The sequence below is a fragment of the Pan troglodytes genome, chromosome 5 (genome assembly GCF_028858775.2).
Source record: "Pan troglodytes isolate AG18354 chromosome 5, NHGRI_mPanTro3-v2.0_pri, whole genome shotgun sequence".
NCBI lineage: Eukaryota > Metazoa > Chordata > Mammalia > Primates > Hominidae > Pan > Pan troglodytes.
Genome location: NC_072403.2, coordinates 63,949,768 through 63,972,992, shown reverse-complemented (window position 1 = coordinate 63,972,992; position 23,225 = coordinate 63,949,768). Strand labels below are relative to the sequence as shown.

The window sequence follows — 23,225 nt, the reverse complement described above, 5'->3', positions numbered from 1 at the left end:
AATTAAAAAAAGTATTAACCAAAACTCTTAGGGGAAATAAAAAGCTTAATTGGATGATCTCAATAGCAGTATGCAGAAGACTAAGGAAAAAGTCAATGAACTTGAAAACGGAACAAGAATACCTACAGAATCTGACCTATAGAAAGAAAGGAGGATTTTATTGTCCCTGAACAGACGCTCAGGGACAAATAAAAAATAACAAATCTAACATTCACATTATTGTAATCTGGAAACATTCACATTATTGTAAGAGGACAAAGAGGTCTTTGTGGGATAAAACTGTGAAGAATTAATGGCTGAAAATATATCAAATTTCTCAAAAGATATAAACCAGATTTTTAAAGTTCAGTAAATGTCAAGCAGGATAAACCAAAAGAAACCCATTGCAAGACATATCGTAATCAAACTGCGGAAAATCAAGAAAACACAAAACAATTTTGAAAGAAGCCAAAGGGAAATGAAAGATAAAATACCAAATGAATGATTGTAGATTTCTCATCTGGAACCCAGGAGCCAGAAAAAAATGTCATAACATTCAGTAAATACCAAAGGAAAAATACATTATCAATCCAGAATGGTATGTGGAGCAAAAGTATCTTCCAGACTTAAAGGCAAATAAATACATTCTCATTGGAAGGTAAATAAATACATTCTCAGTCCTAGCAAAACTGCTGGAAAAGAATTAGCAAAGCTTTGAGATAAGAAAAGTGATACCAGAAGGAAACTTAGAACATCATCAATGAAGGAACAAAAGCAGAAATAGAAAATGTCTGGGTAGCCATAACAGACTATTATTCTTCTCTTGAGTTCCTTAAGGTATGTTTGATGGTTGAAAGCAAAAATTGTAACTTTATCTGATGCAGTTGTCATTGTATCTAGATGTACTACATACATAAGATAAAAGGGTAAATGTAATGGGACTAACTCTTGATGAAGTTTCTATATTCAACTTGAATGGTAAAATATTGATTCTAAGTATACTGTGAAAAGTTATATATGTATATGGTAATCCCTAGACCACTTACCAACCAGATTGAAATAAACCAAAACAAGATAGACAGAGGAACATAAAAGAATTAAAACAAAGGGAAAAAAGGTTAATAAATTATTAAATAGTAGATCTATCTAAAAACTTATCTATAATAACATTATATGTAAATTATCTAAATGCATTAAGTAAAAACTAGAGATCATCAGAATGTGTTAAAAATAAATATGCTGACTAAAGAAAGCCACCTGCAATACACTTATAAATAAGAATAAAAGTTATAGAGCAGATTGAAAGAAAAGAGTGGGAAAAGATACCTCATGCAAGCATTAATCAAAGACAGCTGTGGTGTATATATATAAAATCAGACAAAGTAGATTTGAAAGCAGAGAAACTTTTCAGGAATAATGAGGCCTCCTAAATAATTATGATTGTCAATTTTTCAGGAGAATATTGTCCCAAATGTATATGAGGACACAGAGCTTCAAAACTCATAAACAAAATTGGATACGCCAAGTAAAAATAGAAAAATCCAGTTACAGTTGCAGTCATTAACACTCCTCTCTCAGTAATTGGAAGATTTAGTAGAACACAAATCAACAGACATACTGGAGAATTGAACCATGCCATCCAGTAATGGACCTATCAATTTCATAATGCAAAATAAAAATTCAGGTAGAAAGCAAAGACAAAAATTAAAAGAAAAGCAAGATCATGTTATAATGAGAAAATTAAGAGTAGTCCAGCATATAGAAGGGTGCTAATATTGAAAGAGTTTGAAATAGTGACTTAGTTATTTTGAAACATTTTTGAAGGCATTATTTAGCTGGAAATGACAGAAAGACTGAAAATGGTGAATCTGGAGGTGGATCTTCCCTTGTCCATATTTATCTTGTCTTCGTTTGAGGTCTGGGGTGTCTGTACTTCCTCTGAATTACCTGATCTTACTACAGTGTCTGGCACAGAGCATCTCCCCAGTGAATATGTACTAAATGAGTAGAAAGTAATTGATTGATAGATTCAAAAGAGTTGTGCAAGAATAATGTTCATTATTTGACTAATCACTGAATGTGGTGTTTGAAGGAAGACAATGAATCAAAGTTGACTTGAAAGGTAAGCCCAAGGCCAGACATGGTGGCTCATTTCTGTAATCCCAGCACTTTGGGAGGCCGAGATCAGTGGATCCCTTGACACCAGGAGTTTGAGACCAGCCTAGGCAACACAGTGAAAACCTGTCTCTACAAAAAATACAAAAATTAGCCGGGTGTGGTGGTATGCATCTGTAGTTCCAGCTACTCAGGAGGCTGAGGTGGGAGGATCGCTTGAACTCAGGAGGAGGAGGTTGCAGTGAACAGAGAACGCACCGGTACCTGGACAACAAAGTGAGACCCTGTCATAAAATAAAATAGTTAAACCCAGGCCAGGAGGGGTGGCTCATGCCTGTAATCCCAGCACTTTGGAAGGCCAAGGTAGGCTGATCACGTGACTTCAGGAGGTTGAGACCAGCCTGGCCAACATGGTGAAACCCCGTCTCTACTAAAAATACAAAAATTAGCCAAGCGTGGTGGCAGGCACCTGTAGTCCCAGCTACTCTGGAGGCTGAGACAGGAGAATTACTAGAACCCGGGAGGCAGAGGTTGCAGTGAGCCAAGATCTTACCATTGCACTGCAGCCTGGGCGACAGAGTGACACTCTGTCGAAAAAAAAAAAAAAAAAGTTAAGCCCAAAAAGTAAGTAAGGAAGACGTTTGGAATTAGATATTTGTTGTATGAATGAATGGGCTAAAGTGCAAAAGAACGGGCAGAATAACTGAGCTGGTACAGAGGGAAAAAATCACATTTAAAATCTAAAAATATCTGCTTCTTAGTTCAGGCTTTCCCACTTAGCAGCTTTGGCACCTTGGGAACACTTAACTTATCTGAGCCTCTATTACTTCTAAAAAGTGCATAAAGTGCAGACTAAGACATAGTTTTTTTGGCAAAATTCAGTCAGACTACATCAAGTAAACTCCCTAAGTCTCCTAGTATAATTCATGGCACAAAAAATTGGGGAAAAAACAGGGAGGATATGATTATAAGTTCAGTTTATGTTTTTTGTTGAGTGAATGTCTCCAGTCATAGAGATGCAAGTGTAGATACACAGTAAGATTAGTATGAATGGGAGACACCTTGGAAGGCTATTTCTTCCTTCCTTCATTCAGTTGGTCACTCAGTGAACTATCATGAATTGAGCACCGCCTCTGTTTCTTATCAACAAAGGAGACTGCGGAAAAGAAGAGTGACTAAGATCTCTGAAGAAGGGAAAAGCTAGATGACTGGGCCACAAGAGGAAAAAAAGCAGCAAGACAGTTACAATTGTTTCTGGTCCCACTTTTATAAACACACACACACACACAATCATTTAATCATTTTTAAGTATTTAATCATTTTTTAAAAATCTGTGATGCTTTACCTGGGCATGTCTAGGCAGGTCCTCCTTTGCTGGGACGTGCCCTTTTCTGTCCCGGAATACTCTAAACTTGACATTTTGGCAGCGTGAAGTTTTCCCGTTTTGACTTTCTCCTTGTTCCCTTTTCTCCTCCTTCTTTGCAGAGAATGAGTAGCCACTGCTGTTTGCCCTGGCTCATCAATGAGAAGATCTGCTCTTAGAGCCCTGCTTTCCTGCTGAAGGCCCTGAAATCACCTGTGTTCCAGGCCACCCGCTAACAATAAATAATGCTCCCCTGATGTGGGGAATTAGCTCAAGTGGTAGAGCGCTTGCTTAGCATGCAAGAGGTAGTGGGATCGATGCCCACATTCTCCAAGCTTTATTATTTAGACATCGTGTCTCCAAACACTCAGGTCTCCAAACCCAAGTTAGTGTCTGAGAACAGGATGCTGCTTTGGTTCAAGACGTAGGCGCAGCAATAATAGAGGGCTGGTGATGGCTCCCTCTTGGCATTCAGTATAGTGTAGATCTACCATGTAATTAATTCTCTGTTTCTTTGAGGAGCTGTGAAACCAAGGGACATATACAACTGCTCTTTTCTCCCTGTTTCTACCTGTAGCTTTGTCCTAAATGTGAGACAATTATGAAAAGTGCAGGGCAGAGCCACTTGGGTAAATACAGCCTCGGCTTTCTGCTCAGGGGACAGAGTTTGAGGCACTGCAGAGGAACCAGCCAAAGTATGAGACCCATATGTTGAGAGTGACAGAGTGTAAAGTTCAAAACAATCAAAATATTTAAAGATTTATCATGGGTCTTGATGACATGATGGTATCTCTCTACTCTCTGGACTTATTATGTGTGGTAATAAATTTACTTTTTAAAAGCCAGTTGAGTGTTTTTAATGTTGTGGGGCTATTGCTAAGAGTTTCCTGAGTTTTTTCTAGTAATGTAGAGATCTTTATGCTAAATATTTCGTAAAGAAGTTTGGTGGGTTTTGTGTTCTAAATCCTAATCACTGGCATTAACTCAAACCAGCCATATAAAAGGTATGAAAAATGTCTGTCTGGCGTGCACTTGGTTCACTGAGCTTTTGCTTTCCTGCCAGCAAATTAGACATTCTCCTCACTTAGGAGGCCAACTTCTCAGCCACTGGCTCCAGCCTAGCCCTATGGTCTGTCAGTGGCTTTAGATTTAATTGACACATGCCCAGCCCCAACTCTCTCCTGCCTTAAGGATATAAGAGCCATTGTGAGCCGCAAAGTTATTATATCCGAGAACCCAGAAAACCACTTTTGTATATAGCAGTCCTCTGTTTTTTCATTTAAACCTATGGGTTGGAATAGCATAGGATCATACACCTGTGAGCCTACCTGTTTTACAAGTTAAAACTTTTTCCTGATTCTTGCAAGCATTTTTTCTCACTCAACCCTACATGCATGTGTGCAGAATTTTAAGGTAAAATTAGTTTTTGTAGACACTGAATGTGCTGCCCTCAAGGAATATTACAATGGAGTAGGGAAGACAGTTGAGCAAACAGCTGTTTACAATTCTGATAAAAGTCACAATTGAGATGAATACTCTGTACACTAAAAGTACAGAAAGGAACACTACTCTTGAGAATGAGTAGCCTGATAGGATTTGCCAGTGTTTCTGTTATTTCATTTGTTCATACCGGTCCCTGACACCTGGTTTCCTTTTCAAGCAACAAAATCCTAAAATCTCCATCATCTGCTGCTTTCACGTTCCTCACCACTGAGGTCAAGGACCCGAGGCTGGCAGGAAATTGAACTAATGACACTTCAAGAAGACCATGAATCTTTTCATTTTTTTCAGCTGGAAAGCTGAGAGCAGACAAATGGCAGGGAGGCCAAGTGCTATCAACCACATTTAGAAATTTTATTTAATCTGCACATCTTTATTTGGTAGAAAGTTTTACAAATAAAATTTAACACAAAACAATTTTTTTGAAAAACCATGTTGACTTAAGCAGAGCCAATGATGCAAAGCATAATGTATCAGAAGATTCCTGATTCAACTGCTAGCTTGAAGTCGCCCCCTCCTTGTGTTCTGGAAAGATGGGGTGTTGTTTATCATCCACATATCAAAAAGTAAACAGAAAGCAGTATTTCCGAAACCTTTTCTTTATAAGGAGATCTTCATAAAACTTGCATTATTACTCTTGTTGGATCATAACACACCTGAGAAAGATTGGGTGGAGGAAGGTGAAGAAGGCTGGAAAAGATTTACAAGGGAATAAATCAAGAATCTGGTACAAATTGACTAATGGTATCTTCTGCATCAGCCCATTTCGAGTGAAAAGTCCCCCGTTTTAGAACTTTTGGCTCTTCGTTTTAATGCTCCCTCCTGAGAATTAACAAAAATTTTGATTACTCTGGGCACGCTACCTGATTAGCCCTGCTCCGCAAGGAGCAGTTATATATATATATAATCACACACACACACACACACACACACACACACACACACACACAGACACACACATTTTTCAGGGAATCCTGCCTAATTTCTTCCGAAGTTCAGCTGTCTCAGTTCACACCAAACAAGTTACACGATTTCATAACGGATAGAGGACAGAAGCTTAAGGAGGGAGGGCCGAATGCACCGGGAACCCTAGTCAAGTGTAGGAAATCATCACGAGCGAGGCGAAGCAGGTCGCGGGAGACGAGACCTTCACTCAGGAACGGGGACGATGTGAATCGTGTTTCTATCGAGTGGCCGGGTTGGGACCGGGTTGGGATCAGCCAGGAGGAGGTAGCCGCACAAGGCTTAGCTGGGTCTCCCGCGCAGACATCTCCTGGACAGCGACCCAGCGCCGCGCAGGCGCTCACGGCCCGGCTCCAGGGCTGCGGGTGGCGAGTCCCTTGCCTGCCCGGCGCTCGCCCTCGGGAAGGACGGACGCCTCGCGACGGCCGCGGACGCACCAGCGCAAGTGGTTCCTTGGAATCTCCCCATGTAATTCCACATGAGATTAAATTTTTTAAAGCGCCTCATACTCGTGACCCATGGGTCAATGCCATCTAGCGACCATTCAGTGGCTGAATCCTCAGACAGACACTCAGCATCCCCAGAGCCTAGGGGCATGCCATATGCCCCCACATAAAGATTTGTTGAATGAATGAAGGTGTCTAACTCCATTGTCTTGCCCTATTAAAGATGTATACTTTCTCTGCCTAGACCATTATGGTAATACCCTGACCTTCCTCATGATCTTTGCACTCAATTCTCAACTCTGTGCCCTATTGGAATGGTACTGAAATGCAAATTCAGTTACAGTCTCTCCTAAATTCATTTACCAGCAAACTTTGCTTACAGTGCTTAAACATTTTATCCTGACATTCAAAGCCCTTCATAAAAAGCTGGCCTCTCTCGCAGCTTTACTCCTGGAATTCAATCCTATGCACACTCTCAGAAAACAAAATCATTGTTAATTCACCTTCAAAACCTGTTGTTTTATTCTTCTGAGACTTTGCAAATACCTTTGAGCAAGGCATCTGGATAGCTCCTCATTTTTAAATGTAACTGTGGATACCACCTTGAGTGGAGATGGAAAGAAAAGGGAAGCTGAAGGATAATGGATTGTAAAAATTCATGCTTTCTCATTCTTGTCTGGTTGGATAATCAGTGCCTAGAAAGGAGTCAAAGAAGGTTTTCTTTATATATCTTCTAAATAACACAAAACCTAGCTCCGCATTAAAGCCTTAGAATTAGTTTCTGGGATTAATTTAAAAAGCAGTAGACTTCAGACTGTCATATTCAGATTCCCACAGATGTTGCAGCCACAATGCAGAATACTAACCACTATAGGATCATGACAGGCCACTGGGAAAAGCTGATGACTTCTATTTATTACAAATTTGTCATGCCAATTGCCTTTTCATCAAACCAGTAAGAGCTCAAAAGGGCATACTTTATGATTACAAAGTAGAAATAACTTTGCAAAATCTTCATGGGTAGACGAATCTTGCTTATTTTCACCTGTGGCTAATTATCTTGCTCATTCCAGAAAACCAGAAAGGCTCACAGCTTGCCATCTTATCTTGGTTTAAGAATTCTTTTTGAACTTACCCTGTGAAAGAAAACACACAGAAGAAAGCTTTCCCTCTGCATGTCACTGATTTCTGAACAGGAAAATACAAGAAAAGTATTATCATAACTGTAGACACTGGGTATAAACTGGGGGATCTAGATTGTCAGCTTTTCAAGAAGCTTATATTCTAGGGGAGAGATAGAAAATAAAACAATAATTTAATATGTTTTCCAATTTATTAAAAATTTTATTTAAAAGATGGAGAGAGAGACAGGACATTGATTCAGCTGGAGAGGTCAAAGAAGGGCTCTCTGAGACAGTGACATTTGAGTTGTGGCCTCAGTGTTGAAAATGAGTCCACTGTTCTGGGTCTGGAGCAAAAGTGGCGGAGTTCAGAGGCTGACAGCTGGGGTCTGGGCCTCTGCGGGCAGCCAGAAGACGAGCCAATAGAGTACCCCACTTACCAGACTGACGGCAGAGCCAAATATGAAAATGTTCTTTTTTCTCAAGCCTCGAGACTGCACACCAAAGTCCCAAGCAATCAAGGAAACTCCATTTCCAGTTCCTTGGTGTCTCTAAGGCATAGGCTCAAAGTGAAGCAGACTTTTCCTGAGGTGAAATGCAGAGACAGTCCCACTGCTCAGCTCAGTGTGGATCATGACCTTCCTGCCCTTCCCTTCTAGCTCACCCTCACCAGATTCTGAGGACTGATGAGGAAGGAATTGCTTTACAGCATTTTCTGCTGAGCATTTATTGCATGATTAGGTCAATCTCCAGCTCACTGGGCACTTACAGAAAAAAAATCTACCAGGTTTCATGTGTGACCTTGAAAAATGTCCTCATTTCTTCTGTTTGTAATTTAGTAGGTTATCCAGAGGAATTTTCCCTGGATGTTATTACATTAAACAGTGGACAGAGTACTGCAAAGGTGAGGCCCAAGGCAGATGGAAATAACCACAGTTAACTGCCTGCTGCCACATACACCCTATTCCTGATCTGCCTGTGAGACTTTTTTCTAAGGATTTAGTTTATGCCAAATGTTTCATTCCCTGACTCTGGCTTTCTCTCTGTCTGTCATCTCCAGTGTCAGATATCAGCCTTTCTTATTTTTGAGGCTAAATCTCCACATAAATCTCAGTCTCAATTAGCAAAAAGCTCTTCCCATCACCACTAAAATAACCTTATTTTGGGCCCAGAGTATGGGGAATGGATGTCTGCTCCAACCCTCTGTAATGCAGCCTGCATTCTCTTGGTTTTCTTTACCTTTTACAGTCCTTTACTTGGAGTGTTAGTGAAATAATTGCCAAGCCCAACCTGTACATGCCCAATGAAGAAAGAACCAAAAACCCGAACATCCATTACTATCTACATTTGAACCTCTGAATAAGTGGAATAGTTCTTCTATTTATCAGACATTAATTCAGAATGTCTTTTGTGTCTGCCACCCAGGTTCAAAACTCCCAATTGCCCTTGACTTCTCCTCCCTCAAATCTTTATACTTAGGGTTTTTATAGATACTGTAGAGCCTTCTTATACAACCTCTCCAGAATATTCTTTTCTCATTTGTCTGTTCCTTCATCCATTCTACAACATTTATTTAGAGTGTATTTTGAATTAGGCGCTGATGATGAAGAAAGACTCATGCTGTTGACCTCAGGATCTGACAGAATAAATGAGGATGAACCTGGATCCTTAATTTTTTAAATAATTTATTTCGCTTTCTCTCCAATTCCAACCTCTTTAAAATTCACAACTAAAATCCTCTTCCTAAAATGTTACTTCGATTACATAAGCCACCCGCCTGGAGTTAATCCTCTCCTCAATATATCTGCAAATGTCTAGGCTTTCCCAACACTATTTCCATCAATACGCATTTTACAAACATACACACACACCCCCACCAATTAAATAGGTATGTCCCACATACACACTAAAAGATTTCTATACCATCACTGTTCTTTCTGTCCTGTGTGCCATCTTCATCTTCATTTCTCAGCTATATCTATTTTTATTTCTCTTTATTATGGCCTTGCCCCTTGCCACCTTCCTGTAATACATTTCTGGTTTTTTGCTATTCACTTATATGGTATGGTTATGTGACTACATATGAAATACATGAACAGGGATTGAAATTTAAGTTGTTACAAGTTTAAAATAGCCGGTTATAATTATATAATTATAAAATGTTTTAGGTAAACCTCACGATAACCACGAGACAAAAACCTATAGTAAATCCACAAAAGATAAAGAGAAACAAATAACAGCATACTACCACAGAAAATAATTGAATCACCAATCAAAACAGCAAGAGAGGAAGAAAGGAACAAAAAACCCTAAAAAACAACCAGAAAATACTTAACAAAATGTCAATACTACGTCCTTAACTGCCAATAATTGCCATCATGTAAATGGATTAAATTCTTCAATATAAAGATATAGAATGGCTAACTGGATTTTAAAAAATATATCCCAAAAAAGACCCAACTATATGCTGCCTACAAGAAATTCACCTCACCTTTAAGGACACACAGATTGAAAGTGAAGAGATGGGAAAAGACATTCTCTGCAAATGGAAACGAAAAGAGAGCAGATATACTTATATCAGATAAAGTAGACAAAGTCAAAAATTGTGAAAAGAGAGAAAGGGGTCTTTATATTACGATAAAAAGGTCGATTCATCAACAGGATATAACAATTATCAATTTATATGCACCCAACATTGGAGCACCTAAATATGGAAAGCAAATATTCATAGATCTGAAGAAAGAGATAGACTGCAATAGAATAATATGAGGGGACTTCAGTCCCCCACTTTCAACTATGAACAGATCATTCAGAGAGAAAATCAATAGAAAATATTGGACTTGATATATGCGTTAGACTAAATGGACCTAACAGACATATACAGAATATTCCACCCAACAACAGTAGAATGTCACTTCTATTTAACATGGTGCTGGAAGTCCTAGCCAGAATACACATTCTGGTCAGGTGCACGTGAAACACTCTCCAGGACAGGCCATATATAAGGCCACAACATGAGTCTTAACAAATTTGAGAAGACTGAAATCATATCAAGTATCCTTTCTGACCACAATGGCATGAAACAAGAAATCAACAACAGGAGGAATTTTTGAAAATTCACAACTATGTGGAAATTAAACAACATGCTCCTGAACAACCAATGGGTCAAAGAACAAATCATAAGGGAAATTGAAAAATTACTTTGGGACAAATCAAAATGGAAATACAATATACCAAAATTTACAGGATACAAGAGCAGTTCTAAGAGAGTTTTCATCAAAAAAGATGAAAGATCACAAATAGACTACCTAGCATCCATTACACCTCAAGGACTGGAAAAACAATCAACTAAGCTAGTTACAAAGTTAGTAGGAAGACAGAAATGATAAAGATCAGAAGAAGTAAACAGAAGATAGAAAAAATAAAGAGATCAACCAAACTAAGAATTTTTTTTAAAGGTAAATAAAATTTACAAACCTTTAGCTAGACTGATTAAGAAAAAAAAATGCAAAGACTCAAATAAAATCAGAAATGTAATCAGAAATGAATTGAAGAGGTAACAACTGTTACCACAGAAATACAAAGGATTATTTAAAAACTACTACGAACAATTATATGCCAACAAATTGGATAACCTAAAAACTGGATAAATTCCTAGACACATGCAACTTGCAAGACAGAATCAGAAACTCTGAACAGAGCAAAAACAAGTAAGGAGATTAAATCAGTGATAAATCTACCATCAGAGAAAAGCCTAGGACCTGACAACTTCACTGCTGAATTTGATGAAACATTTAAAGAGGCAATACCAGTTCTTCTTGATCTCTTTCAAAAAACTGAAGTAGAGGAAATACTCCCAAACACATTTTACAAGGCCAGCATTACCATGAACCCATTGCCTGAGGAGAGCACTACAAAGAAAAAAAATTACAAACCAATATCCCTGATGAACATGTATGCAAATATACTCAACAAAATACTAGCAAATTGAATTCAACAGCACATTTAAACAATTATTTACCATGATCAAGCAGGATTTATCACAGGGATACAAAGACGGTTCAACTTATACAAATCTGTAAATGTGTGATCCACCGTATTAACAGAATGAAAGACAAAAACTATCTCATCATCTCAATAGATACAGAGAAAGCATTTGACAAAATTTAACATTCCTTCATGATTAAAAACTCTCAAAAATTAGGTATAGAAGGAATGTACCTTAACACAATAGAGGCCTTTATAGGACAAACCCACATCTAACATCATACTCAGTGGGAAAAAAATTGAAAGCTTTCCTTTTAAGATCAGGAATAAGACAAGGATATCCACTCTTGCCACTTCTATTTAACACAGTACTGGAAGTCCTAGCCAGAGCAATTAGGCAAGAGAAAGAAATAAAAGACATCCAAATTAGAAAGGAAGAAGTTAAATTGTCCCTGTTTGTAGATGACATAATCCTATATATAGAAAACCCTAAAAAACTCACCAAAAATCAAAACTGTTAGAAATAAAAAACAATTTCAGTACAGTTGCAGAATACAAAACAACATACAAAAATCAACATACAAAAGCTAGCATTTCTATACACTAATGGCAACCTAACCAAAATAAAAAATTTTAAAGATCCCATTTACAGTAGCTACAAAAAATACTTAGAAATAAATTTAACCAAGGAGGTGAAAGGTCTGTATGCTGAAAACTATTAAACACTGATGAAAGAAATTGAGGAAGACACAAATGGAAAGATATCCTGTGTTTATAGATTGGAAGAATTAATATTATTAAAATGTCCATACCCCCCCAAAGTGATCTACAGATTCAGTGCAATCTCTATCAAAATCCCAATGACATTTTTCACAGAAATAGAAAAAAAAAAACGCTTAAAATTCATATGGAATCACAAAAGGCCCCAAATAGCCAAAGCAATCTTGAGCAAAAACAAAACTGGAGGCATCATACTACCTGACTTTAAAAATATACTACAAATATATAGCAATCAAAAGAGCATAGTACTGGTGGAAAAACAGACATATAAACCAGTGGAACAGAATAGAGAGGACGGAAATAAATCCACACATTTATAGTCAATTAATTTTTGACAGACGTGCCTAGACACATAATGAGGAAAGGATAGTCTCTTCAATAAATGGTGTTGGGACAACTGGATATCTACATGCAGAAAAATGATAGGAGGCCCTTATCTCATACCACACACAAAAATCAACTAAAAATTGATTGAAGACAAACATAAGATGTGAGACTCTAAAACTTCTAGAAGAAAACATACGGGGAATGCTCCATAACATTGGTCTGTGCAATTATTTTTTGGATATGAATCCCCCCAAAAACAAAAAGACAAAAATAGATAAATAAGATTACATGAAACTAAAGAACTTCTGCACAGCCCCCCCCCCCAAAAAAAATCAACAGTGAAGAGACAACCGATAGATTGGGAGAAAATATTTGCAAACCATACTTCTGTAAGTGGTTGATATAAAAAATACATCAGGAACTCAACTCAATAGCAAGAAAACAAATAACCCAATTAAAACATGGAGAAAGGACCTTAATAGACATTTCTCAAAAGAAGACACATTGCCAACAGGCATATGAAAACTTGCTTAATGTCATTTGTCATCAGGCACACGCAAATCAAAACCACACCTGTTAAAATGGCTGCTATCAAAAAGGCAAAAGATAACAGGTGTTGGCAAGAATGTGGAGAAAAGAGAATCCTTGTACGTTGTTGGTAGGAATGTAAATTAGTGCAGCTGTTTTGTACAGCAGTTCCTCAAAAAACTAAAAAGAGCACTATCATATGATCCAGCAATCCCACTTCTGGGTATATGTTCAAAAATCGGGCTATTGAAGAGATATCTGCACTCTCATGTTCATTGCAGAATTACTACTAAAGTAGCTGAATCAACCTAAGCGTCTATCAGCAGATGAATGGATAAAGAAAATATTACAACTGCACAATGAAATACTATTCAGTCTTTTAAAAAACAGAAATCCTGTCATTTTCGATGTCGATGAACCTGGAGGGCATTGTGTTAAGTGAAATAAGCCAGGCGCAGAAAGACAAATACTGCGCGATCTCACTTAAATGTGAACTCTAAAAAAGTCAAACTCATCAAAGCAGAGAGTAGAATGGTAGTTACCAGGGGCTAGGGGAGGAGATGGGAGGTAGGAATGGAATTAGAGAGATGTTTGTCAAAGGACACAAAATTTCAGTTAAACAGGAGGAATAAGGTCAGATCTACTGTGCCGTATGGTGACTACAGTTAATAATAAGTGTATTCTGTACTTTATAATTGCTAAAAGAGTAGATTTAAGTGTTCCCATCACACACACAAAGTAATAGATACGTTAATTAGCTCGAGTTAACCATTCCACAATGTATGCATATATGAAAACATCATGTTGTACATCATAAATATATACATTTTGTATTTGTCAACTAAAAAAATTGTAAAAACGAGTATTTAATGCTCATCTCAAAATATAAAAAGCCTGTGATGCAAAGGGTTTCTATGGTGTAGTCGTTACCACGCTGGCCTAACACTTGGAAGGTCCTCTATTTGAAACTCAACGGAAACAACAGGTTTCTCTGGTCTCCCAGAATCTGACCGGGAGTGGCCGCTTCTTCCCGGGAGTCCAGAGCTGCAAGGAACAAGTGATAATCCCGCCTCTTTTAAAAGAAAGATCGTCATCCTGGGATAGCTGTGCCAAATTAGCAGGCCGCTCTGGGCGGGCGCTCCCCAGCTGGGACGTGCTCGCTTCTCTCCCTGAAAATCTGGAACGTGAAATCTTACAGCACCAGACTTTTCCAGTGTCCACTTTCTCCTGGCTACGTTTTCCCCTCTCCCTCGCAGAGGAATAGCCATCATGCCCTTGCCCTTGGCCATTTTTGAGTAGACTCGCCTTAGGTCGAGTCCTGGTTCCCCATTAATAATCCAGACATTTCCTTTGTTCCGAGACGCAAGAAATGGTGGGTAGTCGCGCACATCTACTCCTGAATAAAGGAAAGGGCAGAAAGTTTTGCGGTAGGCGACGAATGAGCTCAAGTGGTAGAGTACTCGCTTAGCATGTGAGAGGTAGTGGGATCGATGTTGTCACTTAGGGCCGCATGTCCATACAGTACAACGTGGAGAACGGCTTCATTAGTCACCTGTCGAAGAAAACGAGGAAGTACCAGCCATCTTGAATGCTTCACTGGTAAAAGACCTATGGGCATAAAGAAACAGTGCTAATAATAGCCCCTAAAACGTTCAGTGGACAGTACCCATTTTCTAAGTTGTTTTCTCTTTATTCAGAGGAAAGAAGAGATCCCAAGAGGGTGGGATATACCCAATTGTTCCTTTTCTCTCCTTCCTGCAGCTTGACCCAAAATGCCAAAATGCAGCACAGCTCTGGAAAATGCAGGGCAGAGCAGGATGAGTAAAACTCCAGCTTTCTTTCTGGTCAGGGCGCTGCAAAGTGGAGTTCCAAGTCACCGGAAAGTCCTGCTGAGAGTGTGGAAAGCAAACCCACAAGTGGTTTGTCAACTCACCGAGTGCACCCCTGAGTTGCGAATATGTAGCTGTAAGGAGCAAAACCAAATACAGAAAGCTTATTTTTTCCCAATTTAAAAACATGTTTTGTGATTCTACTTTAGACATCTTGAATAGGCAAATTCATGTAGACAGAAAGAAGAGAGGTTGTTGGGGAGAGGGAAATGTGGAGTTATTGTTTAGTGGGTACAGAGTTGCTGTTTGGGATGCTGAGAAACTTCTGGAAATGGGTAGTGGTGATAGTTGCTCACATTGTAAATGTACTTAATGCCACTAAATTGAACACTTAGAATTTTAAATGTAAAATGGGTTAAGTATATTTTACCACAATAAGAAAACACAAACTCTTGTTCATTCTTTAATTTAGCACATAGTCTCATCATCTGTTTTTCTCCACACCAGCTCATCTGTTCATCCTTCTATTCATTTGACAAATACTTAGAAATGTCTAGATTTATTGCTCCATTCATCAGACATTAATTCAGGATCTCTTGTGTGCCACAGTTTCAAGACTTCTCCCTCAAATGTTTACACCAATGTCTTGACAAATACCATAGATCTTTCCTGCACAGCCTCTCCAGAATGTTTTTCTTACCTTTCACTCATGTTTCTCTTGCCCATTCTACCACCTTTATGGAGGACGTAGTCTGCACCACAAAGAATAATGGGCACTGGAGCTACGGAAAGACTCATGCTGTTCACTTCAGAAGCTGACGGAATAAATGTGAATAAACCTCAATTCTTTAATCTATTTATAACTTCTTTCCATTTCTCTTCAATTACAGTCTTCCTGTTCCCAAGCTCTTTGACATCCAACACTAAACACCTTTTTCTTGAATGTTAACTTGGTTATGTAAGCTGTCTGGAATTTTTTCAAGGGTTCTTAAGTCTCAATGTTTTCCCAATCATTATCTCCATGTGCACAGGCATTTCAATCACTACTTCCTTTCATTTTATAAACAGGCACACACACAAGCAGGCACACATGCACTTGTGCACTACACATCCCAAGTGAACAGGCATGTTTCCTCACACAGGAATTCCTACATCTATGCCTGTTCCTTCAAACTCATGTGCATTCTTCCTCATCTGCATCCTTCAAGGTTCATATTTATCCCTTTACTACAAGCTGATCTTTTAATCCCCATGGTTCTTGTCTGTAATACTTTTGTGATTTTTGCTGTTTTCTTATGTGATGTGAATATGTGAGTTCTATATGATGTAACTTTAAAAGACTTGAATATAAGTATGTGTGTATATATATATAAATCTAACATAAATATATCCTATATATCTTAGAAATCTAAGATATATACATACCTTGAACATCTTAGATATATCTATCTTAGATTTAGGAAGTCTGAGGGTTTCCTCAGTGTAGTATAGAGGTTATCTCACTCACTTGCCTAACACGAGATGAGGCCCTCAGATAGAAAGACAGATGTTATATAATTATAACGCGTCTATTCACCGAAGGGACACAACTGTCCTAAATATGTCTGTTTCTGGCCACAGAGCTTCAAAACTTATGAACAAAATGGATAAACCAGAAAGAAAATAGAAAAATCCAATTACAGTTGCAGACATTAACACTCCTCTCTCAGTAATTGATAGATTCAGGAGAGAACAAATCAGCAAACATTTTAGAGAATAGGACAACAGCATCCACCAATGGATCTAATAGACTTTATAAAGCAAAATCACAATTTATGTAGAAAGCCGAGCCAAAAAAATCAAAGAAAAGCAAGATCATATTATAAGTAGGAAATCACGAATGGTCAGAGTGCAGAAAAGTGACATTATTGAAACTGATATTTCTGAAACAGTTACTTAAATAGCAGGAAGACTGATAACGGCGAATCTGTAAGTGAATCTTTCCTTGTCCATATGTATCCTGCTTTTTCTTGAGGTCTGGGCTGGCCAAATGTCTCCTGAAATTCCTGGGCCTACTACAGTGTCTGGCACAGAGCATCTCTCCAGCAAATATGTACTGAATGAGTAGAAAGGAACTGACGGATTCAGAGGAGACCTGCAAGAATAATGTTCAGTATTTTGCAAATCACTGAATGTGGTGTTTGAAGGAGGACAATGAGTGAAAGTTGACTTGGAAATCTAGGCCCAGGAGGAGGTTGAGAATTAGATATGTGGTATATGAATGAATGGACTACTGTGGAGAAAAACAGGCAGAGAGATAATGAGCAGGAGCAGAGAAAAGACTCACCTTTTGGAATCTAAAATAAATGTGCTTGTCAGTTCAGGCTTTGCCACCTAGCATCTCTGGCACCTTAGAAACAATAATTATCTGAGCCTCCATTACATCTAGAAAGTGTACATTAGGATACATCGTTTTGTTAGCGAAATTCAATTGGACTACGTAAACGCAAGAAATCTGGTAGTATACTTAATAGCACACAAGAAAAAACAAAGGGGTAAAAAACAAAGAGGGTGCCATTATAAGTATTTTGTGTTTTTTTGTAGCGGCAATGTCTTCAGTCATGTAGATGCAAGTGGAGATATGAAGGAAGACAGTAGTATGATCAAGAGACAGGTTTGATGGCTATTTCTTCATTCATTTATCCAGGTGGTCAGTGAACTATCATGAACTCAGAACCTCCTGTCTCTTTTCAACAGAGGAGACCATGGAAAGTGTAAGAGTGACTAAGGTTTCTGAGGGAAGGAAAAGGGAAAAAGAGCAGCAAAAGACAGGTACAATTGATCCTGGTAACGCAGAACCCAGACGGTCCTATGAAATACTGGAAAGGCGTAGACTCCTCTGGTCGTGGGTATGGAATCTTCCTAGTGCAGCGTTGATTGATACAGAGTAATTTTCAAGTAGGATTGATTGTAGTTTTTGAAAGCTGAAACCGTAACGTAGGTGGGAAATACACTTCAACAAAATGGATGTTGCCCAAACTCAACTGCAAGCCCTCTTAGTGCAGCTGGCAGCGCGTCAGTCTCATAACCTGAAGGTCCTGAGTTCAAGCCTCAGAGAGGGCATCGCTTTTGCCAAAGAAGTTGGATACACTAAATATCGGAACGCAAATGCTCTAGCAGATAAGGATTTGAAGACTGACCCAATATTTGTAGAAAATGGAAACATGACTTAGGTTTTCTTGTTTTTTCGACTTTCCAGTGGTTTGAGTAAAATGAGTGGTGAAAACAGAAGAGTAGATTACACCAGAAACTGCAAGCTATGTCATATAATTGGTCTTTCTAGCTGACACAGGAAGCAGGAGAAATTTCTCTTCCAACTTCCCGCTCTCAGGGTCACCTCACACTAATTATTGGGTGGATGGGTGAAGTCATTTATTCTTTTAATCATCCAACAAATATTTCTTCAACACATATCTTGTTAAGAGACTGGGGTCAAGAGTGAATACAACGCAAACATTCCTACCTCTGTGAAACTACATCCTACTTGGGAGGAGTGGGGTGAAAGTGTATTCAGCACAAATATTCCTACTATTGCGAAACTACATCATACTTGGGAGGAGTGGGGTGAAAGTTTATTCAGCACAAATATTCCTACTATTGCAAAACTACATCATACTTGGGAGGAGTGGGGAGAAACAGACAGGAAACAATCAAAAATATGTAAGACGTGATGTGACGATGTCTACTGTGAGGGAATCGCTAGGCAGTAAAGGGTTTGGGAATGTGGAGGTGGCACATTCAGCTTTCAGGAGGACAATCAGGGACTCTGTCACCTTGACAACTTTAGTCTTGCCTTCTTCTAGCCATCTTGCTGAAACACTTGTGTCCATGTTTTTCTAACACTGTCATAAGAGTACTTTTACCTATCAAGGCAACTGGGGGTTAGGAGAGCTTTTTGCCCAGAAGGCTAGTTGGCTTCCTTGGAAAACTGATGATACATGAGGACTGGGGTTGTCAATCCCTCACATGTTTCTTCATATGAAAAATGAGGACTGTGGGATTCTCTGGCTGGATCTCAGCACCTAGAGATGGATCTGGGCAATAGGAACTGCTCAGTATTAGCTACTGCTTTGGTTGCCTTCTCCCTGTGGAAAGCTGGCCTCTCACACTGAATTTGTATCATAGGCACTCATGAGGGTCTTGACTATATCAATATCTGATGGGAGACTTTAGTGCAGTTCTGTTGTCGTAGCTGATTTGCTCATTTGGTAGCTAGCATCCAGCTTCTTGTGAACATTAAAATAAAATAAAATAATAAAATAAAATAAAATAGATTATGGAGGAATAGAATACAGATACATACTAAGGTATAATTTTCCAGACAAAATGGATTTGGATAAAAGAATCTAATTAAGAATTTGTGCATGGTTCTTTTAAAATTCCTTTGATTTTTTTTTTTTTTTTTTTTTGGCCTGTTTTTCAAGTCTCCAATTTTTGTCACCCTTCTCCCATCAGGTCAGAGAGAAAGCCAATGGTCAGAAGCAATCTTCCAGCAACTGCCATAGCGCTTTCTCCTGCCTGCAGATACCTCTTTTTAGTCAGCCTTTATGGGAAGTAGCAGCAGCATCCGTTCCCAGAGAGCAAGCTCTGGAGTAGCTGAGCTAACCCCAGTTGCTAATCTGAGCTAATCCCAGTTACCCCAGTGGATTTACAGATTGAGGGTAGAACCCAGCAGGGTTCTCTTCTTGGAAAGAATAGGCTTCCCTCTAAGGTTTCACATAGATACTGGGTGAGGAAACAGCCCTAAATGGCTTCAGAAATTGAATGCTCTTTGGGCAAAGCAGGAAGCCCTGCTGTGGAAGAGCATCATTTGAGCATAAATCAGGTTATCAGGACAAACAGAGTGTTCAGGAGGTCTAGATGGTTAAGCAGAGAGCCTCATCAGAATATCCGTGGTGAAGAGAAACAATCTTGTTGGGAGAAGGATAACCATAATTGGGGACTTAGAATAAAGGCTAAAAATGATTCAAAGAGAATGCAAAAAGAATCAGGCACAAATCTTTACTATATTCTGTTGTGCAAATCTCACCTTACTATGTGTTTGTATTCTATTCCTCCACAAACTTTATTTTATTTTTATGTTCACAGAGACTTGCTGGTTCCAACTAAATGAGCACAACAGCCAGTGACAACAGAACTGCACTTAAATAGTCCCTCATCAGCTCTTGAGAGCAGATTCCTTAAGGTGAACAATATTCCACATACAAGGACTTTTCAGCAGTATGCATTAGAAATGGAACTGAATGTTTATTATTCTTTATATAAGTTGGTTGATATGACTTTTCAGCTTCCCTCAGTAACATTATCTAAATTTTGTAGATGACAGTAAAGCTCAGAGGAGTTAAACCATTTTCCTCAAATCACGTAGCTTTAAACAGGAAAACCAGATATGAAAAGCAGATTTCTGTCTAAATTAAAAAACAAAAACAAAAAAACTTGAGCTCTTGCTTTACCCTAGCACATTGTCTCGCCATCTGTTTTCTCCACACCAGGTCATTCATGTAACATTCATTCACATAACAAATACAAATAAATGAGTGGATTCATTAATCGGCTATTAATTCAGAATCTCTTTTGTGTCTACCACTCTAGGCTCAAGACTTCCCAGTGTCTTTGTCTCCTCTCCCTCAAATCTTTCCACCCAATATCTTGACAAATAAAGTAGATCCTTCCTGCACAACATCACCAGAATCTTTTCTTCCTTTTCTTTCACCTCTGTCATCATTCATGCTACAGTGTTTATGGAGGATGTGTTCTGCAGCATGAAGTGTCGTGGGCACTAGCGCTGCAGAAAGACTTCTGCTGTCCACCTCAGGTGCTGACGTGATAAATGTGGGTAAACCTCAATCCTTTAATATCTTTATGACTTCTTTCCCTTTCTCCCCAGTTCTTGTTTTCTCATGTTCAAGCTCTGACATTCAAAACTAAACACCTTTCTCTAACATGTTGCTTTAATTATTTAAGCATTCTGCCTGGGATATTTTCAGTTAGTCATGGGATTTTTCATAAAACTCTCCCAATATATCTCCAAGTGGCCAGGCTTTTCAATCACTGCTTCCCTCCATGTGTATTTCACACACACAGACACACACACACACACTCCACTTAAATTGAACAGGTTTATTTCTTTACACACGAATTCCTACAAACAGCCCGGTTTTCTCCACCATATGTACACTCCTTCTCTGCATAGCTCAATTTTGATTCTTACACCGTGTTTTACATATTCTTACACTCTGATATGATCTTGTCTCTTATTCTTTATGGCTCTGCTCTGTAATTTTGTTGTTGTTGTTCTGAGATATAGTTGGACATGTAACTTGTACATGACACACCTTAGCAAGGAGGCAACTCATATCTCAGATGTAAGTGAAAGAAGCACTCTCCAGGGGTTTCCTAGGGGAGTGGTCAGCACGCTGGCCTCATTGGTGGAATGGCCTAGTTACGAAAACAGCAGGAGCTTCTTGCCTTCCAGAAATCTGGACCATCTCACAACCCCCAGACAGTCTCAGCTACAAGGAAAAGTGATAATTCCATCCCACTTTTATAAACACACACACACAACACACACACACACACACACACACACACATAAAATCATTTAATCATTTTTAATCATTTAATCATTTTTTAAAAATCTCTGACACTTTAGCTGGGCAGGTCTAGACATGTCCTCCTTTGCTGGGATGTGCCTTTTTCTGTCCCGGAATACCCTAAACTTGACATTTTGGCAGCACGAGTTTTCCCTTTGTGACTTTCTCCTTGTTCCCTTTCTCCTCCTTCTTTGCAGAGAATGAGTAGCCACTGCACCTTGCCCTGGGCCATCAGTGAGAAGATCTGCTCTTAGTAGAGCCCTGCTTTCCCGCTGAAGGCCCTGAAATCCCCTGTGTTCCAGGACACCCACTAAGGATCAATAAAGCTCCCCTGACGTGGGGAATTAGCTCAAGCGGTAGAGCGCTTGCTTAGCATGCAAGAGGCAGTGGGATCGACGCCCACATTCTCCAAGCTTTATTATTTGGACCTTGGGTCTCCAAACACTCAAGTATCCAAACCCAAGTTAGTGTCTGAGAGCAGGATGCTGCTTTGGTTCAAGACATAGGAGCAGCAACAATACAGGGCTGGTGACGGCTCCCTCCTGGCATTCAGTATAGTGTAGATCTACTGTGTAATTCATTTGCTGTTTCTTCAAGGAGCTGTGAAACCAAGGGACATGTACAACTGCTCTTTTCTCCCTGTTTCTGCTTGCAGCTTGGTCCTAAACGTCAGACAATCGTGAAACGTGCAGGGCAGAGCCACCTGGGTAAACACAGCCTCGGCTTTCCGCTCAGGGGACTGAAACCAGGATGTGTCAAGTAACTAGAATGTGCCTGGACAGATACTGTAGAAAGCAAACCCATAAAGTTGTTCATGAGCTTGCGGACACACCTGCCAGCTGTGAATAAGTGGCTCTAATCCCAAACAACTTACCTACAAAGAGCCTGAGAGCTGAACTGCGCAATGGCCCACTTTCCAGTCCTCACTGAAGTTGCACACACTCCGGAAATCTCTGAACAGTAGCGTAAAGGCTTTGCAAATAGAGTTATCTTTGAAACAACAACACGTGGAAGGCTGGTTGGTACTTGGAACTTGAATACAAGGCAATTTTGTGCCTGCAAAAACAAAAATAGCAATATTATTCTCAAGATTTCAACAAAACACAGTGTCTCATCACATAATCCAAAGAAGTCCAGGTTACAAGCCCCAAAATCTTCGGCATTATGAAAAAAACAGGGAGATCTTCATTCACATGGCAAAGAGACTCCTCGAATAACAATACTGAGAGGACACAGATGTCAAAATCATCTGACGCATACAGTAGAGCAGTTATGATAACAATGCTCCTAGAATTAGGGGATAACATTCGTGAAGTGAATGGAAAGTTGGAAAGTCTCAGCAAATATCTGGAATATATAAACACCAATTTTAAGCTTAAGAATTTAAAAAAATGTATTAACCAAAACTCTTAGGGGAAATAAAAAGCTTAACTGGATGATCTCAATAACAGAATGCAGATGACTAAGAAAAAGTCAACGAACTTGAAAACAGAACAAGAATACCTACATAATCTGAGCTATAGAGAGAAAGGAGTATTTCTGTAAATGAACAGAGGCTCAGGGACAAATTAAAACATAGCAAATCTAACATTCACATTATTGTAATCTGAAAAGAAGAGGACAAAGAGGTCTTTGTGGGATAAAACTTTGAAGAA

The 23,225-nt window shown here is 39.0% G+C and overlaps 2 non-coding genes and 1 pseudogene across 2 annotated transcripts; all 3 read left to right on the top strand.

Moving 5' to 3' along the window:
• LOC735678 (beta-glucuronidase-like) overlaps positions 1–23,225 on the top strand; it is a 469,528-nt pseudogene that overhangs the window by 99,561 nt on the left and 346,742 nt on the right.
• On the top strand, positions 3,718–3,790 carry TRNAA-AGC (transfer RNA alanine (anticodon AGC)). The gene has a single exon. It is a non-coding gene; the product is annotated as a tRNA-Ala (tRNA).
• TRNAM-CAU (transfer RNA methionine (anticodon CAU)) lies at positions 17,968–18,040 on the top strand. The gene has a single exon. It is a non-coding gene; the product is annotated as a tRNA-Met (tRNA).